Source organism: Zeus faber (assembly GCF_960531495.2).
Source record: "Zeus faber genome assembly, chromosome: 1".
In the NCBI taxonomy this organism is placed as follows: domain Eukaryota; kingdom Metazoa; phylum Chordata; class Actinopteri; order Zeiformes; family Zeidae; genus Zeus; species Zeus faber.
Window position 1 is genome coordinate 45858942 of NC_137193.1, and position 22562 is coordinate 45881503.

General features: G+C 41.8%; 1 protein-coding gene across 1 annotated transcript in view; it reads left to right on the forward strand.

The window, feature by feature from the left end:
* The window catches only part of LOC307239242 (guanine nucleotide-binding protein subunit alpha-11-like), a 45746-nt gene that overhangs the window by 11427 nt on the left and 11757 nt on the right, over positions 1-22562 (forward strand). The gene's annotated exons all lie outside the window — the stretch shown is intronic.

Consider the following 22562-nt stretch of genomic DNA (forward strand, 5'->3'; position numbering starts at 1 on the left):
AATACATGTTGTCGTCCAATGTTTATATTTTTGTGTAAATGTTGTTTGGTTCTCTGTTTAATTTTCTTACCCGTGGTGATCCTCCCACTCTTGGAGTAGTGATAAGTTGTTTATAGACCCAAACATGATAAATAGTTCTCCAAAGAGGGGGGTTGGTGGTGGTTCTCTCTAACCAAAATTGGTGCTCTTGTCATCCTACAGGTCATCCACAGGACAGAGTTATTGCAGCAGTTCTCGATGATTTAAGAATAATTAAAGAGTTGCAGGTTGACAACTTGAACTCCAAATACTCTTGTTGTTTGCCCAGCGTGCTGACAGCACAGGTTTAAAAAAAAAAAGACCATATTTCTTGTTTAGGACTCATGATTTATTACCAGTGAAGCCTCCTGCAAACTGGTATTTGCACTAACCACTATGGAGCTTAGTTACGCCTGACCCATGGTGTCGTTGGTGACGATAAACATTTAGACAAACAAGAATTTTTAGTCCCAGGAACTTTTTTTCCAGGAACTAAAATGTTCCTTCAGCCCATTTTATCTACGTTTCTACCGCGGTCAGAGACCTGTGAAGATTATGCAAATTAGTCTGCTGAAGTACGAAAAAGTGGCGTCATTTTTGCACGCGTCGATACAGCTCCACTCCAGTCCAGTAGGTGGCGGTAATGCAGTAGACTATACAACAACAAGAATATAATCGAGAAAGAAAACCAAAGTGAGTGCAATATCGCTTAAGTTGTCTTTCTTTGTACATTTTATTTTTCTGTCCTTGTACTTACTGTCAAAAACACTCTCACACTCAAGATTTTGTGGTATGTCTCACAACAAAGGTATGTTTTTGTCTAATTCCTTCTACGTAGTGCAAAGAAGAGAATGAACACTGACTGCTAGGTGGTTGTTTACCACTCAATTAGCCTCTTGGCAGGCAACTATAACAGCGTTTTAGAATGCATCGTTTGCAATTGGTTTGTACACAAAGAAATGTATTAGTTTAAAGAATATTTACTTTGATTCTTGAAAAATCAATCGGATAATTTGCGTAAAGGGCAATGTTTATCATCAATATATTTATATTTCTGAGTTCTTACTCTCTACACACAGTATTTGTATGCTATTGCATCTAGGACAGTTAGTCTGCAAGTGGAGTTCAAGTTCTCAACCTGCAATGCAACACTTTATTCATTCTAAAATCATCAAGAACTGCTGCAATAACTCTGTCCCGTGGACAAAATGTAGGATGACAAGATCACAGTTTTTTGGTATACAGCGCCGCCACCAATCCCCCTCTTTGGAGAACTAATTTCCCATGTTTGGGTCTATAAACAACTAATCACTACCCCAAGAGGGGGAGATTCACCACCGATAATTAAACATAGAACCAAACAAACATGTATTGAAAATCAGATTAATCAGGTCCGGGAAAACTGGAACAGCAATTGGGCACGTGGCCTCTTCCTGTCATGGTTATGGCAGAAATTGAGGGAGGAATGCAACCAGGTGTGTGTGTCCGTGTGTGTCCGTGTGTGTCCGTGTGTGTCCGTGTGTGTCCGTGTGTGTCCGTGTGTGTCCGTGTCCCCACCAGCGAGTGTACAGGACTGATCCCAATTGGTTCTTGTGTATAAGGTCTGTATCCTGTCGTGGTGCCCCCATGCAGCAGAAAGGGTCCCAAAGCCCCCTCCACAGCTGCATAGACACCCCATGACTGCAGGAAAGCCCCGAGCACCCCGCCATGCAGCCACAAAAGACCACCGGTCTCAAAAGCCGGAAGCCTGTGGAGCAACCGCCCGGCCCCAAGGAGCATAACCCAGTCACAGGGCGAGTAGGCAAGCCGGCCAGACCCACACCCGGCCACAAGCCCTGAGTGCCCATCCACGTAGCAGAGTGTGCTCAGCGCAGAGCAGATGGATGTTAGGCTCCCCGCCGACGCCAGCAGGCCGCCAGATATATTGGCCCTCCACTACCCGGGGCACCCACTCTACAGAAGCTGCCCAGTAGGAGCAAAAGCCGACAGCCGCCCCCCACACCCCAACCCACACCCACAAAAGCAAGCACCCCCCCCCCAGGGACCACGGAAGGCTCCCGGCGGCTCTCTCTGCAGCCCTGCCAGGTCACACCGCACCTTAAGTCACCAGGTGCAAGCCGCCAGGACTCCATCCCAGCCGGCCTTCCCCCGGCCAATCACACCCCCACACCGATTCATCAGTGACACACCACCCTGGAAAAACCCAGTGCTCAGTATGTGCTGTTGGCAATTGCAGTTAAAATTGCGGGGTGTGGGGGTGGGAGTACTTCAAGCAAGTCAAACCTGAAACACTGATCAGCCACTGGGGCAGATCAGCCACTGGGGCAGACCTGAAGGTTATTGGTCTGTTTTTAACAAGAAAATCAGGGTTGTGCCAGATTGGGGTGAATTTGTTTTGAGATTGAGAGGGTGCGACCACTGAGTTTGAGGAATCTACACCAGGCTGACAGAGTCATTGTGATCAATAGGTTTTTAAAGCAATTGTTTCCCTATTGATTCAGTAAAGAATGGGAGATCAGATATTGATAACTCCTGACAATCTGTTTGTTCAATGTCTCACCATCCATGGTCCAGTTGTTGCTCTGGTTGTAACCATTTAATTACAAATTGAAGATGGTTCGCTAGATAGTAGTATCTGAAGTTTGGAGCTGCTTGGCCTCCACAGTCTTTGTTTTTTGGTTTAATTCCTGGTTTCTTGTATTTACAATAAAATGTATTGATTATTGAGTCGAGAGTATTAAACCAATGTACTGTTGGTTGCACTCGGGTCATTGAAAATATATAGTTTATTTGGGTAGTATATTCATTTACACTGCTATCCTACCAGTTAGTGAGATGGGTAGGTTGTACCATCGAATTAGGTCTTTTTCAATGGATTTGAGCAATGGAGTAAAGTTAAGGGTAAACAAATCTGACGGATTGCTGGCGATGTCAATACCAAGGTATCTAATGTTGCCCGTTGTGATGGTTAAGGGAAGTTTCTGGGTTACAGCATTCCAGTCCTCCCCACTAAGTGGTAAGACCGTGGTTTTAATCCAATTTATTGAATAGTCTGAGATAGCAGAGAATTTAGATAGAAGATTGAACACTCCTGGTAGGGATGATATTGGGTTCAGTAAGTACAACAAAATATCATCTGCATACAAACTGATTTTGTGAACAGGGTTTCCTGTTTGTATGTCAACATTACTATTGTTTTGAAGGATGGCCGCCACGAGGGGTTCACTAAAGATGGCGAATAGTAAAGGGGAGAGCGGACATCCTTGTCTTGTGCCGCATTTTAGGGTGAAATGCTGTGAAGTGTAACTATTAGTAATGACAGAAGCAGATGGAGAGTTTAACAGGATTCTGATCCATTGAATGAGTGACTCTCCAAAGCCAAATTTTTCGAGGTTTGAAAAGAGATATGTCCAATTAACTCTGTGAAATGCTTTTTCGGCATCTAGAGAGACAATAACAGTATTTAAGTTGTTCCTTTGAGATATGCTGATCAGACTGAATAAACGGTACATATTGCTGCACATGTAAGTGCGGCGGCATGGTGGAGGTTGACTTAATATCTGTAACCATTCTGATGAATAATGCGGATATAAGTGGCCAGAAGTATTTATACAATTCAACTGGGTAGCCATTTGATCCAGGTGATTTATTGTTAGGCATAGAGAAGAGAGCTTTCTTCTAGAGTAAGTGGTTGATCTAATGTGGTAGCCTACTCTGTGGAAAGTTTAGGGAGATCGATATCATCGAGGAATGAGTTAATGTTTCATCTATTTGATTCATTATCTGAGTGACATAGCTTATTATAATAGTCTATAAATATGTTATTGATGTCTTTCAGGGTGTATGTTATCCTACCCTGTGAGTCTTTGATCGCTGTAATCCTGTAAATGTTTTTTCCTTGTGTTTCAATTGATTGGCAAGAAATTTACCTGATTTGTAATTGAATTTAAAATAATTTGCTGTAATTCGTTGCATGAGGAATTGTCTTTTGATGGATGATATTATCAAGTTGAGATGTAATTGTCTGCATCTCATTTTGGATTTGCTCAGTGTGTGAGTGGGCTTGTTGGGAGTGCAAGTCTTTTAATAGTTTTTCGAGTTTATTTTGGCATTCTTGTCCTTTCTTTTTCTTGTGAATAGAGAATGAAATAATACTACCTATTAAAACTGCCATAGCTGTTTCCCAGAATAAGGTTGGTGATATTTCTGGGGAGTCATTGAGTTCAATGAAGGAAGTCCATTCTCTGGAAAATAAATGGTTAAATTCTTTATCTGTTAGAAGTATTTTTTTTTTTCGTGTGTGTGCGTGCGTGCGTGCGTGTGCGCGTGCGAGCACACAGAAACAAGTTGGTTGTGTGTGCGCGTGCGCGCGCGCGCACACAGAAACAAGTTGGTTGTGTGCAAGACCTCAAAGTATGGCCAAGATGGAGTGAAGTGTCTATCTTCCATGAGATGTAATCTCCTTTTATTCCAAGTCAAAGAACCTCTGCTTAATGAAAAAATACTGGCCTCGGAGCACAACTATATTTTGATGAGATAGGAACCAAAATAGGCAAAATTATTAAACTGACATATAAGTCCTTAAGAAGGAAAAGTATGCTGGGAATGTTCTCAAAACTGGAATAGGAATATTTTTCTTGCTCTCTCAGGCTCTGTCAGCGATGGCAATCCTAGATTCCCTCTTGCAGCGCAGGAGATCACATAACTGATCCCAGACACCGGAGGGAACCAGAAGCAGAGGGACAAACGGATCCTCATCCCACCCTCCCTCTCACGCCACATTTTCACTTCTGTCTTACGATTTAACCCAAATAATGTCTTGTTTAAAAACTAATCACATTTACTAAATCTTTTGTGTTATCTTTATTACAGCCAAACGTGATATATCACTTTTAACTACTATGGGCAGCAGAGGTTAGAAAAGTGCAAAAGACGTGGTAATGGGAAATACATTTTGGCGACTTCTCATGCATGTGTCATTTTGTGCATTATCATTGGGAAGTTGGGAAATAAGTTGGTTGAAACCGGTGCATGCACAAATAGGCAAGCTGCCATTCTATGGGCCAATGGTTACAAGGTCCTTGTGTCTGTAAAATGCATGTGCACAGACATATAGTCAGGGCCATTATTGTTTCCAAGCCAGTCATCCAGTCAGTCAGCTGGTCAGTCAGTCAATTGGTCATTTAGTCCCTGCACAATCAAAGAACCGGATACTGAAAGCTTGTGACCTAACACTTTGCCGAGGTGGCAATAGCTTGCTGGGCTCGAGGGGGTAATTTTTAAGGAATCATTTACACAGAGGTCTTTCTCCACTACTTTGCCATACTTGCTTACATCTACACCCTCTCTCTTTTGCTTTCTTCTATGTCTCATTAATCACGTCTTTCTATTTCAGTCCCCTGAAGCTGTTCCTGCCTATGCCGTTTCGAATGAAAACGTCTCCTGTGGCCTGGCTTTTTGGTCCAAGTGAAATGCATTTGTTTCAACCTTATCTTTTTGCTCATTGTGAGTAAATGGTTATTCAGCAGAATGAGCAATGCTCTGCTTGGTGTATGGCAAGGTCACGGTGACATCGTTCTGTTGTATGATTCATTATGATTATTGGGATTTTTCTCCATTCCCCTTGCATGTCCTCAAAAGTTGGTTGGAAAAAAATGTTAAGCTGTTGAAATAATTTCTTGCAGAATGGACTCAATTTAGTCCTTTTTGTTTATTGATTGAGGAGGCCACATTGTTCTTATGTGTTTTGTGAGACAGTGTCACAGTTGATTTGGCCTCATGGGGATACAGGCTGTCGACTGGAACTATTGGCTGGTGTTTTCCTACATAAATTCGTAAGTACAATACAGTAGTTGCCATGGGAACTAGCGTTTTCCCTCAGGAGTAGCAGCAGTCAGTGTACAGTAGTTTGTCCATGGGATTTTTTTCTACTGGGTTTTCCAGTGAGCAGGAGAACAATGGGGTCTGTTGAACTAGGCTGATTATGCCCGCAAGATACACCCCTCTGCTGACGGACAAATTGTAGTTGTGTGTGTCAGAGAGAAGAAGATGGTTTTCTGGGAAATTCATCGGCACATGGCACTATTGATTGTTCATGCTTAGGTTAATCCAGAGATTTCCTCTAAGCATGCAGTGCACTGCATACTGAAGGATCAAATTGCATATTTTTTATATTTTACTATTCTTGATTTGCTTTTTTTTTTACTCATTTTTTATTTACTTTTTATTTTATTTTATTATTTTATAAACATATTTTTTCAGACTGTTAAGCTTTTGTAATGCCAATCTGTAGACATGCAGCAATAATCCCTATGACAAATTCCTAGTATATTTAAATGCACCTGGCAAAATAAAGTATTTGTGATTCTGATGCACACACATACTGTTTTTACACCAAAATTAGCGGGTTTACCCAGGTTTTTTCTTAACCTGGGTAAACCCGCTAAAAACAGACGTGAAAACCTTTCCCTATTGTCAGAATAAATGCAGTTTTTTCTGGTACGTCCCATTTGACGTCAGCAACACTTTGGAAAAGGGGTGTGTCAAAGTTCTAGTGTGATTTAGTAACAAAACAGTAGAGGAGACAGTAACTTAAACAAACAATGACATAAAACTGTAGAATTTGGGAAAAATAAGTATTTTGAGCCTTTCAATAGAATTGGATCATTCATGAACAACCCAACACTACAGTAGAAGCAGCATGGAGCACCCCCGCATGGATACTCGATGTTGCCGGTACACGCACCTGTCCTACGGCAGCGGGGAACGGGGACCGGCTTGGGCCGATGCTGGCTTGGCTCGGAGCCCGGTGGGGAGCATGGGGGTTCTCTGCTGTGCTCCCCATGGTGCGATCCCCACACTCACAACATTTCACAGTCCCCCATGCGGAAAAACAGTCAATAACTTTTGATTTTGGATTCTAAATGGGATATGAAAAGATGGATAGATACATGGATATTCCTGTATATTTATACGCCAACATCCCAAACTTCAACGTGCCTCACATCGTGCCAGTAAAGTGGCCAAAATTAGCGGGTCGACCTGGGTGTCCTGTTCACATCAGAGCTGAGAGTGGGTGGAGCCACCCTCCCGAGGCCCCTAGTTCTGTAAGCCAATGGAGTTGAGCACAAGTTCCGGGTTCTGTGAACCAATGGGGTTTGAGCTTTACTCCGGGCTCGTTTTACTTTCGTTTTCACTGATTTCACCTAATCAGTCCACCAGAATCTTTTTCTGAACAAATTTGAGGCAAGAAATAAGCAATCCAGTTGCTGAATCGTCACTAATATTAGATCTACGAGGCCTCATTTAAAACTTTGTTCTGACTTTCACCGTGGTATCTGTCGGTGAGCAGCGCAGAGCTTGGAGCACTGTGGGATACAGCAGGGCTTGGGGCTTTTATGTTTCATTCAAAATACGAAAACGTCTGAAAAGAAAATAAATTCAGCGACAGTTTTGTTTAGCGAAACGCAGAGTGAATCGCCTAAAGTACAGTCAACCTAACGTGGAGACACACACAGAAAGAAACAGCAGAATTCATTTTTAAATACTTACATTTCCCTCGTCTGCAGTTTTGTCACGGACAGTTGGTATTAATTCCTCTTTCTTTTAAAAGATTTGTGTTGGTCTCTGCAGCTAACAACAGGGCACTTCCCAAGATGAGCCTTTAGCTTCGATGCTCCCGGTTCAGCTCACAGCTTCGCGGTTCTAATTCTACTGAAGTCATGTATATTACTGCGACGACGTCCCCCACACCCCAACCCACACCCACAAAAGCAAGCACCCCCCCCCCAGGGACCACGGAAGGCTCCCGGCGGCTCTCTCTGCAGCCCTGCCAGGTCACACCGCACCTTAAGTCACCAGGTGCAAGCCGCCAGGACTCCATCCCAGCCGGCCTTCCCCCGGCCAATCACACCCCCACACCGATTCATCAGTGACACACCACCCTGGAAAAACCCAGTGCTCAGTATGTGCTGTTGGCAATTGCAGTTAAAATTGCGGGGTGTGGGGGTGGGAGTACTTCAAGCAAGTCAAACCTGAAACACTGATCAGCCACTGGGGCAGATCAGCCACTGGGGCAGACCTGAAGGTTATTGGTCTGTTTTTAACAAGAAAATCAGGGTTGTGCCAGATTGGGGTGAATTTGTTTTGAGATTGAGAGGGTGCGACCACTGAGTTTGAGGAATCTACACCAGGCTGACAGAGTCATTGTGATCAATAGGTTTTTAAAGCAATTGTTTCCCTATTGATTCAGTAAAGAATGGGAGATCAGATATTGATAACTCCTGACAATCTGTTTGTTCAATGTCTCACCATCCATGGTCCAGTTGTTGCTCTGGTTGTAACCATTTAATTACAAATTGAAGATGGTTCGCTAGATAGTAGTATCTGAAGTTTGGAGCTGCTTGGCCTCCACAGTCTTTGTTTTTTGGTTTAATTCCTGGTTTCTTGTATTTACAATAAAATGTATTGATTATTGAGTCGAGAGTATTAAACCAATGTACTGTTGGTTGCACTCGGGTCATTGAAAATATATAGTTTATTTGGGTAGTATATTCATTTACACTGCTATCCTACCAGTTAGTGAGATGGGTAGGTTGTACCATCGAATTAGGTCTTTTTCAATGGATTTGAGCAATGGAGTAAAGTTAAGGGTAAACAAATCTGACGGATTGCTGGCGATGTCAATACCAAGGTATCTAATGTTGCCCGTTGTGATGGTTAAGGGAAGTTTCTGGGTTACAGCATTCCAGTCCTCCCCACTAAGTGGTAAGACCGTGGTTTTAATCCAATTTATTGAATAGTCTGAGATAGCAGAGAATTTAGATAGAAGATTGAACACTCCTGGTAGGGATGATATTGGGTTCAGTAAGTACAACAAAATATCATCTGCATACAAACTGATTTTGTGAACAGGGTTTCCTGTTTGTATGTCAACATTACTATTGTTTTGAAGGATGGCCGCCACGAGGGGTTCACTAAAGATGGCGAATAGTAAAGGGGAGAGCGGACATCCTTGTCTTGTGCCGCATTTTAGGGTGAAATGCTGTGAAGTGTAACTATTAGTAATGACAGAAGCAGATGGAGAGTTTAACAGGATTCTGATCCATTGAATGAGTGACTCTCCAAAGCCAAATTTTTCGAGGTTTGAAAAGAGATATGTCCAATTAACTCTGTGAAATGCTTTTTCGGCATCTAGAGAGACAATAACAGTATTTAAGTTGTTCCTTTGAGATATGCTGATCAGACTGAATAAACGGTACATATTGCTGCACATGTAAGTGCGGCGGCATGGTGGAGGTTGACTTAATATCTGTAACCATTCTGATGAATAATGCGGATATAAGTGGCCAGAAGTATTTATACAATTCAACTGGGTAGCCATTTGATCCAGGTGATTTATTGTTAGGCATAGAGAAGAGAGCTTTCTTCTAGAGTAAGTGGTTGATCTAATGTGGTAGCCTACTCTGTGGAAAGTTTAGGGAGATCGATATCATCGAGGAATGAGTTAATGTTTCATCTATTTGATTCATTATCTGAGTGACATAGCTTATTATAATAGTCTATAAATATGTTATTGATGTCTTTCAGGGTGTATGTTATCCTACCCTGTGAGTCTTTGATCGCTGTAATCCTGTAAATGTTTTTTCCTTGTGTTTCAATTGATTGGCAAGAAATTTACCTGATTTGTAATTGAATTTAAAATAATTTGCTGTAATTCGTTGCATGAGGAATTGTCTTTTGATGGATGATATTATCAAGTTGAGATGTAATTGTCTGCATCTCATTTTGGATTTGCTCAGTGTGTGAGTGGGCTTGTTGGGAGTGCAAGTCTTTTAATAGTTTTTCGAGTTTATTTTGGCATTCTTGTCCTTTCTTTTTCTTGTGAATAGAGAATGAAATAATACTACCTATTAAAACTGCCATAGCTGTTTCCCAGAATAAGGTTGGTGATATTTCTGGGGAGTCATTGAGTTCAATGAAGGAAGTCCATTCTCTGGAAAATAAATGGTTAAATTCTTTATCTGTTAGAAGTATTTTTTTTTTTCGTGTGTGTGCGTGCGTGCGTGCGTGTGCGCGTGCGAGCACACAGAAACAAGTTGGTTGTGTGTGCGCGTGCGCGCGCGCGCACACAGAAACAAGTTGGTTGTGTGCAAGACCTCAAAGTATGGCCAAGATGGAGTGAAGTGTCTATCTTCCATGAGATGTAATCTCCTTTTATTCCAAGTCAAAGAACCTCTGCTTAATGAAAAAATACTGGCCTCGGAGCACAACTATATTTTGATGAGATAGGAACCAAAATAGGCAAAATTATTAAACTGACATATAAGTCCTTAAGAAGGAAAAGTATGCTGGGAATGTTCTCAAAACTGGAATAGGAATATTTTTCTTGCTCTCTCAGGCTCTGTCAGCGATGGCAATCCTAGATTCCCTCTTGCAGCGCAGGAGATCACATAACTGATCCCAGACACCGGAGGGAACCAGAAGCAGAGGGACAAACGGATCCTCATCCCACCCTCCCTCTCACGCCACATTTTCACTTCTGTCTTACGATTTAACCCAAATAATGTCTTGTTTAAAAACTAATCACATTTACTAAATCTTTTGTGTTATCTTTATTACAGCCAAACGTGATATATCACTTTTAACTACTATGGGCAGCAGAGGTTAGAAAAGTGCAAAAGACGTGGTAATGGGAAATACATTTTGGCGACTTCTCATGCATGTGTCATTTTGTGCATTATCATTGGGAAGTTGGGAAATAAGTTGGTTGAAACCGGTGCATGCACAAATAGGCAAGCTGCCATTCTATGGGCCAATGGTTACAAGGTCCTTGTGTCTGTAAAATGCATGTGCACAGACATATAGTCAGGGCCATTATTGTTTCCAAGCCAGTCATCCAGTCAGTCAGCTGGTCAGTCAGTCAATTGGTCATTTAGTCCCTGCACAATCAAAGAACCGGATACTGAAAGCTTGTGACCTAACACTTTGCCGAGGTGGCAATAGCTTGCTGGGCTCGAGGGGGTAATTTTTAAGGAATCATTTACACAGAGGTCTTTCTCCACTACTTTGCCATACTTGCTTACATCTACACCCTCTCTCTTTTGCTTTCTTCTATGTCTCATTAATCACGTCTTTCTATTTCAGTCCCCTGAAGCTGTTCCTGCCTATGCCGTTTCGAATGAAAACGTCTCCTGTGGCCTGGCTTTTTGGTCCAAGTGAAATGCATTTGTTTCAACCTTATCTTTTTGCTCATTGTGAGTAAATGGTTATTCAGCAGAATGAGCAATGCTCTGCTTGGTGTATGGCAAGGTCACGGTGACATCGTTCTGTTGTATGATTCATTATGATTATTGGGATTTTTCTCCATTCCCCTTGCATGTCCTCAAAAGTTGGTTGGAAAAAAATGTTAAGCTGTTGAAATAATTTCTTGCAGAATGGACTCAATTTAGTCCTTTTTGTTTATTGATTGAGGAGGCCACATTGTTCTTATGTGTTTTGTGAGACAGTGTCACAGTTGATTTGGCCTCATGGGGATACAGGCTGTCGACTGGAACTATTGGCTGGTGTTTTCCTACATAAATTCGTAAGTACAATACAGTAGTTGCCATGGGAACTAGCGTTTTCCCTCAGGAGTAGCAGCAGTCAGTGTACAGTAGTTTGTCCATGGGATTTTTTTCTACTGGGTTTTCCAGTGAGCAGGAGAACAATGGGGTCTGTTGAACTAGGCTGATTATGCCCGCAAGATACACCCCTCTGCTGACGGACAAATTGTAGTTGTGTGTGTCAGAGAGAAGAAGATGGTTTTCTGGGAAATTCATCGGCACATGGCACTATTGATTGTTCATGCTTAGGTTAATCCAGAGATTTCCTCTAAGCATGCAGTGCACTGCATACTGAAGGATCAAATTGCATATTTTTTATATTTTACTATTCTTGATTTGCTTTTTTTTTTACTCATTTTTTATTTACTTTTTATTTTATTTTATTATTTTATAAACATATTTTTTCAGACTGTTAAGCTTTTGTAATGCCAATCTGTAGACATGCAGCAATAATCCCTATGACAAATTCCTAGTATATTTAAATGCACCTGGCAAAATAAAGTATTTGTGATTCTGATGCACACACATACTGTTTTTACACCAAAATTAGCGGGTTTACCCAGGTTTTTTCTTAACCTGGGTAAACCCGCTAAAAACAGACGTGAAAACCTTTCCCTATTGTCAGAATAAATGCAGTTTTTTCTGGTACGTCCCATTTGACGTCAGCAACACTTTGGAAAAGGGGTGTGTCAAAGTTCTAGTGTGATTTAGTAACAAAACAGTAGAGGAGACAGTAACTTAAACAAACAATGACATAAAACTGTAGAATTTGGGAAAAATAAGTATTTTGAGCCTTTCAATAGAATTGGATCATTCATGAACAACCCAACACTACAGTAGAAGCAGCATGGAGCACCCCCGCATGGATACTCGATGTTGCCGGTACACGCACCTGTCCTACGGCAGCGGGGAACGGGGACCGGCTTGGGCCGATGCTGGCTTGGCTCGGAGCCCGGTGGGGAGCATGGGGGTTCTCTGCTGTGCTCCCCATGGTGCGATCCCCACACTCACAACATTTCACAGTCCCCCATGCGGAAAAACAGTCAATAACTTTTGATTTTGGATTCTAAATGGGATATGAAAAGATGGATAGATACATGGATATTCCTGTATATTTATACGCCAACATCCCAAACTTCAACGTGCCTCACATCGTGCCAGTAAAGTGGCCAAAATTAGCGGGTCGACCTGGGTGTCCTGTTCACATCAGAGCTGAGAGTGGGTGGAGCCACCCTCCCGAGGCCCCTAGTTCTGTAAGCCAATGGAGTTGAGCACAAGTTCCGGGTTCTGTGAACCAATGGGGTTTGAGCTTTACTCCGGGCTCGTTTTACTTTCGTTTTCACTGATTTCACCTAATCAGTCCACCAGAATCTTTTTCTGAACAAATTTGAGGCAAGAAATAAGCAATCCAGTTGCTGAATCGTCACTAATATTAGATCTACGAGGCCTCATTTAAAACTTTGTTCTGACTTTCACCGTGGTATCTGTCGGTGAGCAGCGCAGAGCTTGGAGCACTGTGGGATACAGCAGGGCTTGGGGCTTTTATGTTTCATTCAAAATACGAAAACGTCTGAAAAGAAAATAAATTCAGCGACAGTTTTGTTTAGCGAAACGCAGAGTGAATCGCCTAAAGTACAGTCAACCTAACGTGGAGACACACACAGAAAGAAACAGCAGAATTCATTTTTAAATACTTACATTTCCCTCGTCTGCAGTTTTGTCACGGACAGTTGGTATTAATTCCTCTTTCTTTTAAAAGATTTGTGTTGGTCTCTGCAGCTAACAACAGGGCACTTCCCAAGATGAGCCTTTAGCTTCGATGCTCCCGGTTCAGCTCACAGCTTCGCGGTTCTAATTCTACTGAAGTCATGTATATTACTGCGACGACGTATATGAGTGCAGCAAAGCTGATCGGCTTGTTTCACCACATGTTTTCTGAAACTGACAGCTCACACAAAACTGACCGAGTTGTCTTTTTTCCACAGTGTTAGGAGGCCCATCAGAGACCCCAATACTGTATATATGCACAAGCACTGAAAAAGTGAGTTTTGCATAATAGGTCCCCTTTAAAGCATTTTTGAGTGATGCTCTGCAACTAACCCTTGTGATATAGACAAAGGCGAGAGAGAAATGCTAGTGTAGGCCTGTGTTGCAATGGAGGCAAGACAGATTAAGAAAGGCAGAATGACATTGGGCAGAGAACATATGAGTTTGGAGGGAGAGAAAAAAATGATAGGGTGGGAGTGGAGTAAACCCAGAGGGGAATGAAGGATAGTCTGCTGGAAAGGGAGGGGGGGGGTTAAGAGGTGACTGATGGCACAACATTGGTTCAGGGTGTGGGGGGAAACTAGACCTCTTCAAAGTGGAGGAGAGCACGAGCTGGGAGGAAGGAAAATGTTTTAGAGAAATGGGGGATTTTTCTGAGAGGAATTCCCTGGTTGAGATTAGAGTTGCAGCTCTACCTGCCATGTCATGTCATACTCAGTTTCTTTTCGACAAACTCTGATTTCCCCTAAGCTAGATAAGTAGATTGGCCACGGAATATCTCCATATAAAGATGCAACGTCTGCTGTGGAGGCTCCCTTGGGGCAGTTAAGCGGATATATAGGGTTCCCTCAAGATTTATGCCTGATTCTCTCTACTTGCGCCAAGAGCTATCATTAGTAATGCGGTTTTGATATCAAAGCAGGTAGACACATTTTTTGTTTGTTTTACAGTCCAGCAAGTTCAGACAATTGATTCACTGTACCTCTAGCTGCAGCGTTTAAAGGAAAACTCAAGCATTTTTTTAACCTCACACTTATTTTTGGATTATTGCAGAATCTTTTTATATTATATTATACTTTTTATATAAGTATTGAGAGAATAGTTTCAGCTGACTGCAGACTCTGATACCAAACACTGTGGTAGACTCCCACGAAGCAAAAAATAAGATTTAGTTAAAAAAAAAAATACTGGAGTTTTCTCTGTCAGCTCTACATGTATCCAAATTTTTTCCTTCTTTTATGTCTCATATCTGTGAAGAGCTGTATTCATTTCGTATATTTTAGAGCCTAACCATTGTCTCTGTATATGACAAATTACCTCTCGAATCTTGTTTGGCCAGTATATCGGCCATTATTTGACTTTTTTGACCACGTTGGGATCGGCAGTTATGCAGCCAATGTGTCTGATTTTTAAATATGTATAATAAACAAAAAACATTGATTATTTATCCTGTCCTTGTCCATTTTACACTACCTTCAAGTTACTCACCCAAATAATAGAAGTCAGACTAGGCATTATCTTATAAATCCATCCATGTTTGTTTACACTCGCGTTTCGATACGGACACAGCTTTCCAAGCAGGAACTGATGCTGCATATGACTGGAGATGAACAGATGCAGTTACTGGTATCAGGTCCTTGCTGAAGTACACATACAATACATAATACGTGCACATACTTGTGCACATAAAAATGCACCCATGCTCACACCAGATACAATCATAACGTGACACAGCTGCATTGAGAACTCTGTGATATATATAGCATATTATGTTTGATTTCTCACTATATGAAGTCAGAAATATTTACAAATATTATCTCTAAATTTCCAAGTTGACTTAAGTGGACATTTATGGGAAAGTAATTCATGGGAAACTCGGAAACATATGGGAAACATATCAGTTTCGGCAGTGATGATGCGTTCGGGTAACTCAGGAAAAATATATCATCTTAAAAAAAAAAGTTCTTAAAAGTTCTTAAAATCAAAAAGTTTTTTGTGTGTTGATTTATTTGTTTGCGTATAAGTTAAATGTTTTAAAATATCGCATCTTTAAAAAAATTCAGTTTTTAAATTTATTTGAAAACTTTGCACTTTGTCAAAATGTCGGTGAAAACATTGGTAATTTGTGGGCTAGGACTCTCCAAAATCTGGAACGGCATCGGAACAAAAAAATCTGCTATAGGTCTGGCTCTAATATGCACTACTCACAAAAAGTTAGGGATATTTGGCTTTCGGGTGAAATTTATGGAAAATCTAAAAAGTTCACGAGACAGTGATATTATATCATGAAAGTAGGGCATTTAAGTAGAAGCATGCAATGGTGATTTCCTCATCTCAAACAATTATTTGAAACAAAAGCCAACAACAGTGGTGGGTTTACCACAACAAAAAATGTGAATGTCTCAATGACTTGTCATGTGCCCTTGAACATCAATTACAGCTTGACAACCACGTCTCATGCTGTTCACAAGTCGACTTATTGTCTGCTGAGGCATGGCCCCCCACTCTTCTTGAAGGGTGGCCCTCAGGTCATTGAGGTTCTGGGGCACAGAGTTGCGAGCCTCTACACAGCGACTCAGCTGATCCCATAGATTTTCTATGGGATTCAGGTCTGGAGAAAGTGCAGGAAACTCCATTTGAGGTACCCCAGTCTCCAGCAGCCGTTCCCTAATGATGCGACCTCGATGAGCTGGAGCATTGTCGTCCATGAAGATGAAATTAGCCCTGCGTTGTTCATGCAGGTGCACAATGACTGGATTAATGATGTTATTCAGGTAGTATGGGCTTGTCACTGTACCATTCACAAAGTGTAGGGCAGTTCTGTATTGACTAGACACACCTGCCCACACTGTAACACCACCACCACCACCAAAAGCTCGTCTGGTGACAACATTGGCTGATGCATAGCGCTCTCCTTGACGTCTCCAACATCATTGGCGGCCATCATTTCTGCTCAACGTCAATCGACTTTCATTAGAGAACAGCACTGAGGCCCACTGGTCCCTCGTCCAGTGTAAACGCTCCCTGGCCCATGCAAGACGATGATGCCTGTGCTTGGTGGTGTGGTCAGGTACCCTTGCAGGTCGTCTAGCACGCAGACCACGCCAATGTAAATGGTTTTGAATGGTCTGACGTGACACTTGGGTGCCTCTCACCTCCCTTAAATGTGCCTGGAGTTGAGTGGCATTCATCATCCGGTTCCGCAGGGCACTGTTCACAATGAAGCTCTCATCAGTGTGGGATGTGGCCAAAGGACGTTCACTTCTATGTCCTTCTGTGACTCTCCCAGTCTCTCTGCATCTCTGTTGCAACCTGCTGATGACACTCTGTGACACTCTAAGCTCAGTGGCCACTTCCCTTTGAGAACATCCTGTTTGAAGCCTCGCAAGGGCGAGGTACTGTTGATCAATTGTTAGGTGTCGTCTTGGTCTCATGATGTAAAAACGTGAACAGCATGATGAAGAGGACAGTTTAAATACCAATTCTAATTGAACCAGGAAATGTATTGGTCGATTCATGGATCAAACACCTGTTGTGAATTTTGCCGTTCAGCTCCTTGTTAGACAACAGAAAGTTGTGCAAAAAGTACCGAAACATTGAACAGTTGGACATGTGCATTCAAAAGTTTAGAGCAGGTCAAATTAAGTTCACCTGTAAAGATTATAGTGCACTTAAGGTTCATCCTGAAATTTAACCCGAAAGCCGAATATCCCTAACTTTTTGTAAGTAGTGTATGTCTGTCGATTCCTTCTATTTTTCCAGGCCACCTCCAGCTTTTAGCTACAATCTTTCTCCAAACAAATACCAGGGATGCACATAGACTAATACAACTGTATTGGCTGTAACATTAGTCTGCTTGCTAGTTTTGGTAATTCTAATAATTGTTGGTGTTAAATTCTTCCATGTCGCCCATATTGAAAGTTTATTCAAGTTATCTATAGCGGTCTGGAGTAACTGCCAGTTTCTGAAAGCATTATCAAGTGAGAGTGGTAGCACTACATTTTAAGTTTTGCTTCAATTTTAAGCACTTAATTAGAAAGCTTAATTTGACTGAACTAAAGTTGTTTTTTTATGACTTTAACTTTAAAGTAGTAACGACCCTGTAGACCAGGGGTGGGCAAACTTTTTGGCTCAGGGGTCACATTGACTTTTAAAATTTGACAGACGGGCCGGGTCAGCACAAGATGCATACATATCAAACATAAACAGAAAAAAAAGCATTACAGTGTCAATACACTTACCCTTTAGTGGGAACAGTGTTGTTGATCACCCATTTTTGCCAGTGCATCGAAGTCTGGTGTTAGTTTTGTTGTGGCAATTCTCAGAACAGATCTGAGGTGTTAATCACTCAACTGGGATCTGTGGAGTGCTTTGTTGGTGTTCATCACACTAAAAGTCTGTTCACACACATACCTAGAGCCAAAAAACACCAGCATCCTCTGTGCCATCTTCTGGATGTTTGGAAATTTGGCTGCGCTTAATGAAGCATAAAACTCATCCAGTTAAAGAGAGTTGAACTTCTCCTTTAAGACGGTGTCACATTGGAGATCAATCAGTTCCAACTGCAACTCCTGTGGCGGCGTTTCAGGGTCTTGTGAGAATGGACATGACACCAGCTGAAGTGACTTGTCAATTTTTCCAAAATCAGAGAACCGACGGCAGAATTCTTCATGCAGGTCATCCAGTGATTTCCCGTATTTTTTTACATGTTGCGGGGCCTCTTTCAACGTAGCCAGTGTGGGGAAATGAGCGGATGACTTGTTTGGCATTTGCTTTGAGAATAATGCTAGCTTGGTTTTGAAGGCTCTGACGTTTGTATGCATTTCATGCACAAACTGGTCTTTCCCTTCTAGCTGCATGTTCAGCTCATTCATGTGTGTCAGTATGTCCACAGCGAAAGCTAAATCACAAATCCAATCTGTGTCACTCAGCTCAGGAAACTTGTCAGCGTTCTCAAGTAGCTCCAAAAATGAGAATCTCCTGTTTCAGCTCCCACACTCATTGACATACTTTCCCCAAACTTAACCAGCGGACATTAGAATGGTAAAGCAAGTCCCTGTGATCAGCGCCAGTTTCTTCAAGAAACTTAATAAACTGACGATGGGGAAGTCCCCTCGCTCGAATAAAGTTAACAAGTTTTACAACTGGCTCCACAACGTGGTCAAGCTGCAATACGGATTTACACAGTGCTTCCTGGTGAATTATGCAGTCTAGGAAAATTACCTCCTGCTCAGGGCTTTCCTCTTTCACCCTCTCCTGGATTATTTTGAGCAGTCCGACGTTTTTTCCCGTCAGATTTGGCGATCCATCTGTGGTAACGTTGGCGAGCGTACTCCAAGGTAGCTTGTGCCTCTTGATGACCGCCGACACACTGTCATACAAGTCCTCTCCCCGTGGTATCCCTTTTAGGGATTCCATGGCCAAAAACTCCTCCGTTGCTCAAAATTTTCATTAATCCCTCTGATAAAAATTAAAAGCTGAGCGGTGTCCTTTATGTCATTACTTTCGTCCAGTGCCAAAGAATATAATGTAAATAACTCCACTTTTTTGTTTAGCTTGCTAGCTAAGTCTTCGTCAATTAATTTAACACGGCGAGTCACTGTCCTGTGTGATAAGCTAATTTTTTCAAATTTGTTCTTGCTATCAGGACACAAGATACCTGCTGTCTTTACCATGCACTCTTTGAGAAACTCCCCTTCGGAGAAAGGCTTGCTGGCTTTTGCTAATTTGAATGCCAGCAAATAACTTGCCTTCGTGCTTGATTCTTGGATGGCAGTTTGTCGGATAAAGGTGTTTTGCTGAGCCTGCAAGTCAGCTGCCAACCTCTGAGCGGTAGCCGTCCGTTCTTGCGCTGATTGGTTATTAGCGTAATTAGCATGCTTGGTAGAAAAGTGAGGGCTGATGTATTCCTTTAAAACCGCAATTGTTTCTTGGCAAATAAGACATACAGCCTTTGACCACACTTAGGTAAAAAAGTATTTAGTTGTCCATTCCTTATTAAACACTCGGCACTCACTGTCGACTTTTCTTTTCTTTGGTCCACTCATTGTTGCAGATAGGTTCAGAGTAGTAGCAGAGTAATAACCGAGAGTAGCTCAGGCTCCGCAAAATCAAGTCACTGCGCCTAATGCGCCACCTGGTGAAACGCCAGGCATTACAGGTCAAGGTCAAATGAATGCAGTCATAATTATGAATTCTGTACCAATCTTCAGCGGGCCGGATTAAAAAGACCAACGGGCCGGATGTGGCCTGCGGGCCGTAGTTTGCCCACCCAGAATTGAATTTAACTGAATTGGGTCTACACTGTAGACCCATTTCAGTTCTGCTCGATTATGCTCAAAGTTAGCAGGTTTTTTAAACGCAGGTAAACCCGCTAAAATAGGCAATTGACACCTTTCCCATTGCCAGGAGTATGCGTTTAGTTATTTATTATTTATTGTCACGTTCAATGTCACGAACACGGAGTCCGTGCTGTAGTGGCTCCGAGTTGGGGAGCGTGCAGGTTGTCCTGCTCCCTACGGTGCGATCCCCACACTCAAAATATGTCCTGGTCCCCCATGCAGGAAAAATGTAATTTCGATTTTGGATTCTAAATCAGATATGAAAAGAATTATACTGCTATTCCCGTCTATTAACACGGCAACATCCGGTACTTCAACACGCTTTGCATCGCCAAGGGGCCAAAATTAACGTGTTGACCCGGGTGTTGTGTTTACATCAGAGCCGATCGGAGCTGATTTAAAAACCTGTCTATTGCAGGGTCATTTCACTTGGGACTGAAACCTGGGTGTAACCAGTGGTAACACCAGGTATGACTCAACACTAACTTTTAAAGGTGGTTGCCAGGCTGGCAACCAGGCATCAGGTTGCCAAAACTGAAAATAAGGTTGCCATTTTTAGTCACCTTATATTTTGAGTAATTAAGATACTAGGCAATTATACGCCAGCTTAATAGTGAAAATGTGACATCATGTGCCTGTCTCTCTGTTTCTCTCTTACACCCACATTAATGTTCACCACACAGACAATAATAATTTCAACAGTCCTGTTTGTCTCCTCATTGTCAACAATGGTCAATTCTAATTGCATCTTTCCATTTAAAAGTAGCTCTCCACCAGATGAGGTCTGAGCCATGCTCTGTCTACAAAGGTAAAAACTGGTTATTGTATTGGTACAGCTACATGTTGACGAACTTGACCAAATTGACTAAAAACAAGACTAAAACTAAAGAGATTTCCTCTATATTTTTATTTTATTTTAGTTTTTCCAAGCCTGTGAACGCAGCATTGCTTTGGAGCGCTTTCGACCGGTAACTAATGCTGTGTCTTAGTTCTAACATAATATCAGAGAGTCCACTAGTTAATCGATTGTGGATGGCGTTGACTCTGATGGATTAAAAATGGTGTAATGGGTCGCCGCATGGACAATTCACACAAATCACCCAAAATGACATGGAAAAATAGACATTAAAATAATGTAGTAACAATATAATGTATAAATAGTGGTTGCCAAAGGGGGCAACCAGAGGCCACAAATGGTTGCCAATTGACTCAATCTGGCATGCGCGCACAGAGAACGTAATGTGGCAAATGCGGTCTCCCCTGTTCCAGAAGTGCAGTATTTATTATTTACAAGTAAAGTATTTACACAAAAACATCTAGTTTTTACAAAATTATGTCCCATAGCAACGGAAAGCAATGGGGAGATGTGTGTCCCAGAGTTTCCATTAGAAAAATTGGTGCCGGTCAACGTGTCCAGGAAGATTTCAATTTCCCGGACAAATGGGAGAAATTCCGGTCAAATATTATATGTTTATTCTTCAAAATAATTCATAAGCAGGCTATATAGAGAATGACATCATCAAGCCATGTAGATGTATAATATGTTTTATTGAATATTCAAAATAAAACAAGTCCCATCAGTAAACGCCATTTTAAAAATAAATAAGAATTCTCAATATTACTACTTTACTACTTTATTAATAATTTCCATTCGTGAACACTAAGTAGCAAGTGCAGTTGCTTTAATTAACATTTCACTAAGATACATTTTTGATCAAATCAAAAACAAATAAATATGGCAAGTAGGTCTACAATAAATAAAGTTTGTGGTGTTGTCCGTCTATGTCGGGATGTCCCGTCTACACATTTTACACAATGAATATCTACCATCTGCTTTGGCTTGGAACTTTAATATAAAAAAAACCTGAACTATGGATGTGTATCCCAACGACACATCGTCTTTCTGTTTTTCCTCAGAGCTCTAGACGCTGCCGCTGTCTCCGCTCCCTGCGCGTTTGTTTACAAACGCAACCTGTTCACGAGGGAGGGTGTGGTGCTTAGTCCTATACAGACAAACATGATTGGTCAGAGGTGAAGCTTTCAGATCAGCTTTAGATTGTCCAAACTGATTGGCTTCTCAGTGCAACTTGCCGAGCACGGAAATGAACAGCTCTGCAGACTTTTTTTATCAAAATGATCCACCCAGCACAAATTCAAACCATCTATCAAATCAATCATCGAATCGGACATTGTGACCAGAGGGATTTAAATATGGTCAACAGATTTTCCTGGTCAAAACGGGCAATTCCTGGAGATTCTGTTGCGTGTGCGTCCCCATTGTCCATCTCCCCGCACACTTTTTTTGGGACAGAACGGGACAGTCCCTTAACTCAGTTGTGTTTAAAAAAAAATGTTGTTTCATAATTGTAGGAAAATAATTAGATCTAAATTAAAAGACAGGCACAGGAGCCAGCGCGCACCGCTGTCTGAAGGGGGGAAAAAAAGCTCCAATTCTCTGAGTAAGGGTTACGTTTTTCATTTTCCATACAAGTAAGAAACTAAGGACACAAAATAAATCTTTCTTTATGAGATCATATTATATATTGCTATATTATTACCACAAGATTTGCATGTAGAGCGGCAGGCACGGGGGGGGGGGGGGCTTTGCCCCTTTGCCCCTTTGCCCCTTTGCCCCTTGGTGCCCTATTGAACCCTTGGTGCAGTTTTTATCAGGCAGGTTTTTTTGTTTTTTGTTTTTATTTTTTAAGCGTGAATGGACATCGAGGTAGTGGATTGTCTGGGAATATATGCATAATCATGAGGAACGCGTCCTCATCGCACCTGTGACATGTGCACAGCGGAGCACAGATCATGGGCGTCCCAATGCGCACCA